The sequence below is a fragment of the Aquarana catesbeiana genome, linkage group LG05, assembly GCF_042186555.1.
Source record: "Aquarana catesbeiana isolate 2022-GZ linkage group LG05, ASM4218655v1, whole genome shotgun sequence".
Lineage (NCBI taxonomy): Eukaryota > Metazoa > Chordata > Amphibia > Anura > Ranidae > Aquarana > Aquarana catesbeiana.
In genome coordinates, this window is record NC_133328.1 from 282,201 (window position 1) to 292,277 (window position 10,077).

Below are 10,077 nucleotides of genomic sequence, written 5' to 3' on the forward strand. Positions count from 1 at the left end.
GGCTCGTTGGTCTAGGGGTATGATTCTCGCTTAGGGTGCGAGAGGTCCCGGGTTCAAATCCCGGACGAGCCCCACATTTTGTCATTATAATACAACATTGGAAGGATTAGTGACATCCCAGGAATAGGAGGAGATTTAGGAATATAAAAAGTGCCAAAAACATCCGAAGAAGTTTCCCAAACTCATCAGAACTGAACACTATAGAGAATTCAGAATATAAATCAATCAAGTGGAGGCAAAATGATACAGCGAGCGGATCAGTCCCCCCATACCTGAGATTTCAGATTAAGTAGAAACTGGACAGTTACATCATCAGAGATCAGACACTTTATATTATCTCTCCTGGACCCCGGGTGATATCTCTGTGCTGAGTTCCGGGTCTGTACACCCGCTGTGCCCATTATGAGGGGTTCCCACCATCCCTGTGCTGAGTTCCCGGGTCTGTACACCCGCTGTGCCCATTATGAGGGGTTCCCACCATCCCTGTGCTGAGTTCCGGGGTCTGTACACCCGCTGTGCCCATTATGAGGGGTTCCCACCATCCCTGTGCTGAGTTCCCGGGTCTGTACACCCGCTGTGCCCATTATGAGGGGTTCCCACCATCCCTGTGCTGAGTTCCCGGGTCTGTACACCCGCTGTGCCCATTATGAGGAGTTCTCACCATCCCTGTACTGAGTTCCCGGGTCTGTACACCCGCTGTGCCCATTATGAGGGGTTAATTTTGTTTATTGAAAAAATCTTACAAACAACAACTTATATACAATAAAACCATAATAAATAAATAAAACATATTTACAAAATAATTGAATATGATAATACAAAACAAGAACATAATAAATGGTACAAACCAAATTGCGCACAACACAATCCCTATGGGAGAGCCAGACTAAGGAACATCACCGTCACCATGCATGGAGCCTTTTATCAAAAATAGATTTGATCTTGAAAATCTAGGGGAGTGAATCAAGAATACAAAGAAAAGCCGCACACCCCGAGATCAACAGGCAGCAGCTACAGAGTCCTGATATTCCTCCACGCCCTTATCCAGGCCTCCTGCTGCCACCTGCCTTTCTCAAGACCCCGAATCTTCCCAACCTCACCCAGAATGTCGTCCTCCACCACCACTTCCACAGGGAGGATTTTACTCCGTAAGGATACCTGACACCGTGCACTCCACGTGAAAAAAACGGACTACTAGACTAACTAAAAAAAGTGTTTCCAAATCATAATCCCGACGAGTCTGGAATGCCCCATACACCCACTCTGCATAACTCATACGGGGGAGGAAGGGTATACTCAGTGCCTGCAACTGGTGATAATCGCCAGAATAAAATCTTTGCCAGTATCTTTCTATCGACATTAAGAAGGCTAATGGGGCGCCAATTCCCAATCATCGAAGGATCTTTACCCTTTGACGGAAGGATCACTGCAGATTGCCTCATGGATGGAGGGAGGAACATTACTTTTCCAGTCCTGGTGTAGAGTCCAAAAAACCCAACATCCTTGTCCGATCAAGGTTCCTTCCTCCCAGGAGATCAGCATAGTATGACCTGACAACCTCTAGGATCCCTGACCTAGACTTCGTCAGAGAGCCCGTACTGTCCCTCAGGCCATTGACCGTCTTAACTGCTACGCTCTGTTTACAGTTCTGGTAAGGGTCAGGCGAATGGTATTTCCCGTAATCCCTCTCCTGAACCAAAGAGGCGTGCCGGTCATATTGATGTCTCCTAAGGAGGAGCTTCACCTCAGAGATTGCCCCAGAATCTCCTCCATTCGAAACAAGGCGGTCAAGTTTCCTCCGCAAACGCTGGTAGGTGATATACTTATCTTGCTGCTTCTTTCTTCCTATGGCCTTGAAAAGCCCAATAGTCCGCTGTTTAACAAGCTCCCACCATTCTGACTTGCTGTTGCAAAAGTCTAGGATCGTTACCTGTGCTTGAAAAAAATCCTCAAAGGATTGTCTTACTCTCTCGTCTTCCAGGAGGGCCGAATTCAATCTCCAGATACCCCTCCCCCTAGGTGGCATGTCTGGGGCATTCAGAGTCACAGATAGAATACAGTGATCAGAAAACTCTACTGCCCGACACACAGGTGCCGAAAAAGCGGAGTCTCCCGTTAAAAAAAAACCTATCTATCCTACTCTGACTATTACCTCGCTGAAAAGTGAACCCCGTGCTGTCTGGGCAGCGCTTAATGTGCGCATCTACCAGACCTGCTTCCCTAACTATCGCATTAAGAAAAAGGGTGTCATAGCCCAGCTTATCTCTGAAACCTCTCCTGTCTTTAGACCTAGTAATGGTGTTGAAATCACCTCCAAAGATAACCTGCTGGGCCGTAAAAAGAAAAGGCTTAATCTTTGTAAAGAGGCATTTCCTGTCCCACTTCGTCTGGGGACCATAGATGTTAATCAGGCGCAAGTCCTGCCCCTTCACAGAGATGTCTAAGACCATGCATCTCCCTATCTCTACCTCAATTACCCGCCGGCACGTTACCATACCAGAAAAAAGGACTGCAACTCCGCTGTAAGGCTCGGCCGCAAGAGACCAAAATGAGGGACCACGTCTCCACTCCTTCTTTGCCAGATGTATATCGGCCAGACTACTCAGATGGGTCTCTTGCAAAAACAAAATGTCAGCATCAAACTCGCTGAGCAAAAATAAGGCCATATGACGAGCACTTACTGATCTTAAGCTGGCAACATTAATGGTTGCCACTTTTAACGGAGTGGGAACTGCCATTAGGGTAGTTGAGGCAGCCGTTTCTTAGCCTGACTACTCCCTCTGCCTGGAGAACCAGCGCGCTTCGTTGCATCCTGGCACTCATCCTCCATAGAGGATGTAGAACTCAATGAGTCCCACTCATCATCCTCATCAGACAGGACCTTAAACTTATTTTCCAAAGGCAAAACTTTAGGATTTAAGGTAACTGAACCCCTTTTTTTCCTTCTTTTGCCCCTCCTCCTCCTATCCTCCAACCACTCCATATCATCCTTAGACAAACCAGATTCAACAGCCTCCCCACACCTATCCTCCCCTCCACCCCACTCCCCCTTCCCTTATCTACCACCAGGCCAGCCTCTCCACCATCCTCCCCACGATCCTCAATAGAAACCCTGCAGCGTCGGGGGAGGGGGATTGACACCACACCTGACGCACCTGCCTCAGCACCTCTTGCTGCCTCTGCAATTTTAGAAGACACAGACACAGAAGGATTGGACACATTTTTGGCAACTGATACCTTACCTACAGAAGACACGGGCACACTGGGTAAACGCACAGACTGGGGAGACACAGACACATTAGGTATTGGCACAGACTGGGGCATCACAGACTGGGGAGACACAGACACATAAGGTATTGGCACAGACTGGGGCACCACCGATTGGGGAGACACATTAGGTATTGGCACAGACTGGGGAGGCAGAGACACATTAGGTATTGGCACAGACTGGAGCACCACAGACTGGGGAGACACATTAGGTATTGGCACAGACTGGGGCACCACAGACTGGGGAGACACATTGGGTATTGGCACAGACTCAGATGGACTCACAGGCACCCCAGCTGATGAGCTCCGAGCATCCTCCATGTCCAGGCGGAAGAACTCTCTCATGAGCTCAGGATTGTTGTGCATTGCCTCAGGACACTGACTGTAAGGATGTCCCACCGCATTGCACAGATTGCACCTGATGATATTACAATCCTTCGCCAAATGTCCTATACCCTGACACAGAGAGCACTTCATCACTGGACAGGAGGATGCAAGATGCCCTTTATCACCACACTTATTGCAGAGCTTTGGCTGGCCTGGATAGAAGATGGTCAGCCTGTCCCTCCCCAGGAAAGCTGAGGATGGCAGATGCTGGACGACATTATCAACAACCTTTAATTTTAGCTGCACAGACCATCCCCCGTCCATATTCCCTGATCATCTACAATCTTTTTTAGGGGGCTCAGAATGTCTCCATACCTCCTCAACCATACAGATAAATCCCCTTGTGGTATGGATTCATTGCAGACCAAAATTGTGACCATTTTAATGAGGGGCTGACGTGACACAAGCTTTGGGATGAGCCCTTTCCAGTCCGGCAGGCCCCTACACACGTGTTCATACTTCTCCCAAAATATGTCCAAAGACTCCGGACGGATAAAGGACAAATCATATTCATAGGAACCTGCCGGACTGATCAGGGCGAAGATATCTGTGGGTGTAAACCCCATCTGTAGAATCTTATCCACCACTGCCCTCCTATGTGGGGGGATTCCACCGCCTTCCCATCTTAACTGCACAACATTCCTCCTTTTAAACATGGAGGAAGATAAAACATTTTCATGCTCCTTCCCTGCTTGCTGCCCCTTCCCAGATCTTGTAGCAGCAACACCAGCATAAGTTTTTCTTACACCAGCAGCATTTGCAGTCTTGTCCTTAGACACAATCAAACCTGCTGGCAGAGAGTCTGATTCAGCTGGGATAGCAGTCTTCTGATTAGCAGAGGCAGGACCCTCCCCCTCCCCCGAGCACACAGTTTCTTTTCTGGGATCAATCACATTCATGGCTGCTGCAGACTCCTGGAAAGTTGTAGCACTACTGCACCCAGCATCTCCTCCACCATTCACAGGAACAGCCGCTGTGCCTGGTCCAGGCAAAGTCTCTGTATTGTCCATGGACCTCTCTGCAGACTGAAGCTGACAGTTATTAGCAGATGTTATTGCATGTTGTACATTGTCTATGGGTCTGGGCTGACTGCCTGCAGCACTACAACCCTCAGCAAGCACATTGTCATTAAAGTTCACACCATCATCCTGCACATACACTGTACCTGCACCTTGTCTCTCCACAGGTCTTTCTTCCACAGGGCTAGGAACGGCGTCCATCTTCTCCTCATCATCCTGGGAAGCCACACCTGGAGGGGATTCAAGTTTATTGATGAAATCCAGCATGGCAGAACCTTCAACCTCCTGCTCAGATGTTCCACATTGCTGGGGAGTGAAGGGGACAGAGGCCTCCACCATTGAGGACTCAGCAGATGTCTGAGGTGTTGAAGAGCTGGGCTCATCCTCCGGGCCCACTTTCTCACTCTCTGCTGTCTGTACCTGCATCTCCTCACTGGTCTCCTCACCCTCCATGCAGGAAGCGGCTCCTCTTCTCATTTGGCTGAATCTTTCTTCATTCTTATATTTTTCTTTAAATGCTCCACTACTCTCCTTCAGAGAACTCACCAGTTCTTTCTGTTTCCGCAGAGCTTGTTCCAGGTCTTTCAGCTCAGGCCTCAGAGCCGCTCTTTTCTTGCTGAACACTTTGGCACAAATCTGCTTTTTCTTTTTAAATTCATTTTTCAAAGCTACCAACTTCTCCTCTTCCTTCTCAATCCGCTTCAGCGTTTCAATAACCCTCTGTCTAAAGGCAGACAGGGACTCATCTTTCCTTGGGCCAGGCCCAGTGTCGTCCACAGGCTGAGGCCTATCCAGGGGGCCTCCACCAGGGTCCTCCCCAGGATCCTGCATCACTCCTGGGGCAGAGGAGCAACTCTAGTCCCTGGTCTCTGGAAGCACAGGAGCAAAGGAACCAGCAACCTCACACCTCACTGTCAAGAAGAGGAATGGCAGTTTCCCACCATCCCTGTGCTGAGTTCCCGGGTCTGTACACAGCTGTGCCCATTATGCGGGGTTCCCACCATCCCTGTGCTGAGTTCCCACATCTGTACACCTGCTGTGCCCATTATGAGGGGTTCCCACCATCCCTGTGCTGAGTTCCCGGGTCTGTACACAGCTGTGCCCATTATGCGGGGTTCCCATCATCCCTGTGCTGAGTTCCCGGGTCTGTACACCCGCTGTGCCCATTATGAGGGGTTCTCACCATCCCTGTGCTGAGTTCCCGGGTCTGTACACCCGCTGTGCCCATTATGAGGGGTTCCCACCATCCCTGTGCTGAGTTCCCGGGTCTGTACACCCGCTGTGCCCATTATGAGGGGTTCCCACCATCCCTGTGCTGAGTTCCCTTATCATTGCATCCAACAGCAATGTCTTTTGCAGACAATCCTCAGTCCTGAGCTCTGTAGTTTGCACAGCAAAGGGACCCCCAACAGCCCCCAGTCCTGATATCTGCCATGTGTTCAGTGCAGCTCTGTCTATCAGGATCGCACCCCACAGGAGCAAAACAACCCTGAGCCCTGTACACGGGCTTACAGCTACTCACCAACAGCCAATCCCTACTGCTGTGGGCCGATTTATGTCATGTTTGGTCTTTATCAAACTATAATTTAATTTTTTAGATATGTTGGTTTCTGGATTGTAAAACTTTGATCAAGTCTGCTTGGCATTAAGGGAGTGTCGTCTGAAGATGCTCCTATGTCACACTCCTCAGCACATTTGATTGGGTGGGGGTTGGCTCAGTGGCGCCCTCTGGTGTCAGTAGAAATCTGCTGCAATTGGCAGTTAGGAGGTTTTCCAGCAGAACTAAGCTAGAATGCTAAGAGCCGTCTCTGAGGGCCAGTCACTCTGCTTGCTGTGGGGGCACTTGACAGGAGGGAGGGGCCAGGAGTGCCGGTGAGGGATCTGAGAAGAGGAGGATCAGGGCTGCTCTGTGCAACACCATTACAGAGAGCAGGTAAGTATATTTAACCACTTGCCGACCAGCCGCCGTCATTATACTGCGGCAAGGTGGCACGAAACCGCCGTAGGTGTACGTTGGCTCTGGAAAACGCTTTTGTGGGCGCGCACGTGCCGCTGGAGGATAAATCCGAATTTCTGAAAAAAAACGAAACGAGCCGCACATGTCTCCTCCTCAGCTGAGCCACCTCAAGCAACCTCGACCCGGCATGTGAGAATATGGATCAGGATGGCAGTGTCCCAGATGATTAAAAAACTTCCTTCCACAACAGAACCGTTTGGTAGGTTTATGGTTAACAGCATTCATAAAATAAACAACTGAAAGTCTCTTCATAGGAAAAAACTGTATGGTTACAGGTTTATTTGGAATAAAAAAGCTTAGATTCCAACATAGATTCCAAGATGTATTACATCGAGTAAAAATCTCCTCTGTGATCACAAAAGTATAAAATTCAAAAAAGGCGCAATGGCATTGAAAGGACTCATTAAATTTGACGCGTTTTGCCTACAAAGACTTCAACTGGGGTATCAGCTCCTCATTGTAGAGGAGACGCAGGGTGAAGCCACTGAGGAGGAAGCATTGCCTGCAACCTAGAAGGGGTAAGTGCCAGGATGGTGAGCTGACGAAAAGAAGGGGGGTTAACTGATAGATCAAACAAGGGAGAGGGGTGGCAAAATTTTTTTTGGGGGGGGGGTTGGGGGGTGGTTTGTTTGCCACCCCTCTCCCAAAAAAATGGGACGCCAGCCACCACTGTCCCTGGGTATCAGGCTGGTTCATTTTGGGAGAGGGGGAGAGTACATTGTTCTTTTAACATAATTTCAGGGGGGAGGGGCAATGGGAGAGGCTAAATGAGGTGGGTGTGTTGGGTGTTTTAGGGGTACATGGAGTTATTGAAGCTCCCCCTCCTATCCCTGATGGTTCTTTTGCCCCCCCCCCAATATCCTCATTGTACAGAAAATAAAATGAGATTTCCTGAAATCCCCCCCCACTCATCCCTAATCCGCACATTTCATGTAGAGTTCCTCTTTATGATTTATATCAGAGAAATAAATGTTGCCGATGTCTTATTATTTCCTTTAATTTGGTTGGTGAGAAATATTTCATTCTTCATAAAAATCTGTGATCTGAAGAAACAGACGTCAGCTATAGAAACATTGTCATCGCTGGCATATCCTCTCCTTCAGTCTACAGCAATGGTGGTCAACCTGAAAATTATAGGGGCCCTCAAGAGGGGCCCCTGACACCTCAAGAGGGCCAAACAATAGAAGCTCCATTTCATGTGTTAAAGAAGATTGTGTGAGTTATGAATGAGCTACAACACACCTCAGCACCCGACATCCCACTGACTGTGTTCTCTGATCCCAGGTCAGGCTGCTGCTGATGTGGCAGTATATGAACATCTGTATACAGCTGGCTCGTTGGTCTAGGGGTATGATTCTCGCTTAGGGTGCGAGAGGTCCCGGGTTCAAATCCCGGACGAGCCCCACATTTTGTCATTATAATACAACATTGGAAGGATTAGTGACATCCCAGGAATAGGAGGAGATTTAGGAATATAAAAAGTGCCAAAAACATCCGAAGAAGTTTCCCAAACTCATCAGAACTGAACACAATAGAGAATTCAGAATATAAATCAATCAAGTGGAGGCAAAATGATACAGCGAGCGGATCAGTCCCCCCATACCTGAGATTTCAGATTAAGTAGAAACTGGACAGTTACATCATCAGACACTTTATATTATCTCTCCTGAATCCCCGGGTGATATATCTGTACTAAGTTCCTGTATCTTTATATCTGCCCATTATGAGGGGTTCCCACCATCCCTGTGCTGATTTCCCGGGTCTGTACACCCGCTGTGCCCATTATGAGGGGTTCCCACCATCCCTGTGCTGAGTTCCCGGGTCTGTACACCCGCTGTGCCCATTATGAGGGGTTCCCACCATCCCTGTGCTGAGTTCCCGGGTCTGTACACCCGCTGTGCCCATTATGAGGGGTTCTCACCATCCCTGTGCCGAGTTCCCGGGTCTGTACACCCGCTGTGCCCATTATGAGGGGTTCTCACCATCCCTGTGCTGAGTTCCCGGGTCTGTACACCCACTGTGCCCATTATGAGGGGTTCCCACCATCCCTGTGCTGAGTTCCCGGGTCTGTACACACGCTGTGCCCATCATGAGGGGTTCCCACCATCCCTGTGCTGAGTTCCCGGGTCTGTACACCCGCTGTGCCCATTATGAGGGGTTCTCACCATCCCTGTGCTGAGTTCCCGGGTCTGTACACCCGCTGTGCCCATTATGAGGGGTTCCCACCATCCCTGTGCTGAGTTCCCGGGTCTGTACACCCGCTGTGCCCATTATGAGGGGTTCCCACCATCCCTGTGCTGAGTTCCGGGGTCTGTACACCCTCTGTGCCCATCATGAGGGGTTCCCACCATCCCTGTGCTGAGTTCCCGGGTCTGTACACCCGCTGTGCCCATTATGAGGGGTTCCCACCATCCCTGTGCTGAGTTCCCGGGTCTGTACACCCGCTGTGGCCATTATGAGGGGTTCTCACCATCCCTGTGCTGAGTTCCCGGGTCTGTACACCCGCTGTGCCCATTATGAGGGGTTCCCACCATCCCTGTGCTGAGTTCCCGGGTCTGTATTACACCCGCTGTGCCCATTATGAGGGATTCCCACCATCCCTGTGCTGAGTTCCCGGGTCTGTACACCCGCTGTGCCCATTATGAGGGGTTCCCACCATCCCTGTGCTGAGTTCCCGGGTCTGTACACCCGCTGTGCCCATTATGAGGGGTTCCCACCATCCCTGTGCTGATTTCTCGGGTCTGTACACCCGCTGTGCCCATTATGAGGGGTTCCCACCATCCCTGTGCTGAGTTCCTGGGTCTGTACACCCGCTGTGCCCATCATGAGGGGTTCCCACCATCCCTGTGCTGAGTTCCCGGGTCTGTACACCCGCTGTGCCCATTATGAGGGGTTCCCACCATCCCTGTGCTGAGTTCCCGGGTCTGTACACCCGCTGTGCCCATTATGAGGGGTTCTCACCATCCCTGTGCTGAGTTCCCGGGTCTGTACACCCGCTGTGCCCATTATGAGGGGTTCCCACCATCCCTGTGCTGAGTTCCCGGGTCTGTACACCCGCTGTGCCCATTATGAGGGGTTCCCACCATCCCTGTGCTGAGTTCCCGGGTCTGTTCACCCGCTGTGCCCATTATGAGGGATTCCCACCATCCCTGTGCTGAGTTCCCGGGTCTGTATTACACCCGCTGTGCCCATTATGAGGGATTCCCACCATCCCTGTGCTGAGTTCCCGGGTCTGTACACCCGCTGTGCCCATTATGAGGGGTTCCCACCATCCCTGTGCTGAGTTCCCGGGTCTGTACACCCGCTGTGCCCATTATGAGGGGTTCCAACCATCCCTGTGCTGAGTCCCCGGGTCTGTACACCCGCTGTGCCCATTATGAGGGGTTC

The 10,077-nt window shown here is 50.4% G+C and overlaps 2 non-coding genes across 2 annotated transcripts; both read left to right on the plus strand.

The window, feature by feature from the left end:
• TRNAP-AGG (transfer RNA proline (anticodon AGG)) lies at positions 1–72 on the plus strand. The gene has a single exon. It is a non-coding gene; the product is annotated as a tRNA-Pro (tRNA).
• Positions 73–8,021: 7,949 nt separating this feature from the next.
• TRNAP-AGG (transfer RNA proline (anticodon AGG)) lies at positions 8,022–8,093 on the plus strand. The gene has a single exon. It is a non-coding gene; the product is annotated as a tRNA-Pro (tRNA).
• The last annotated feature ends 1,984 nt before the right edge of the window (positions 8,094–10,077 follow it).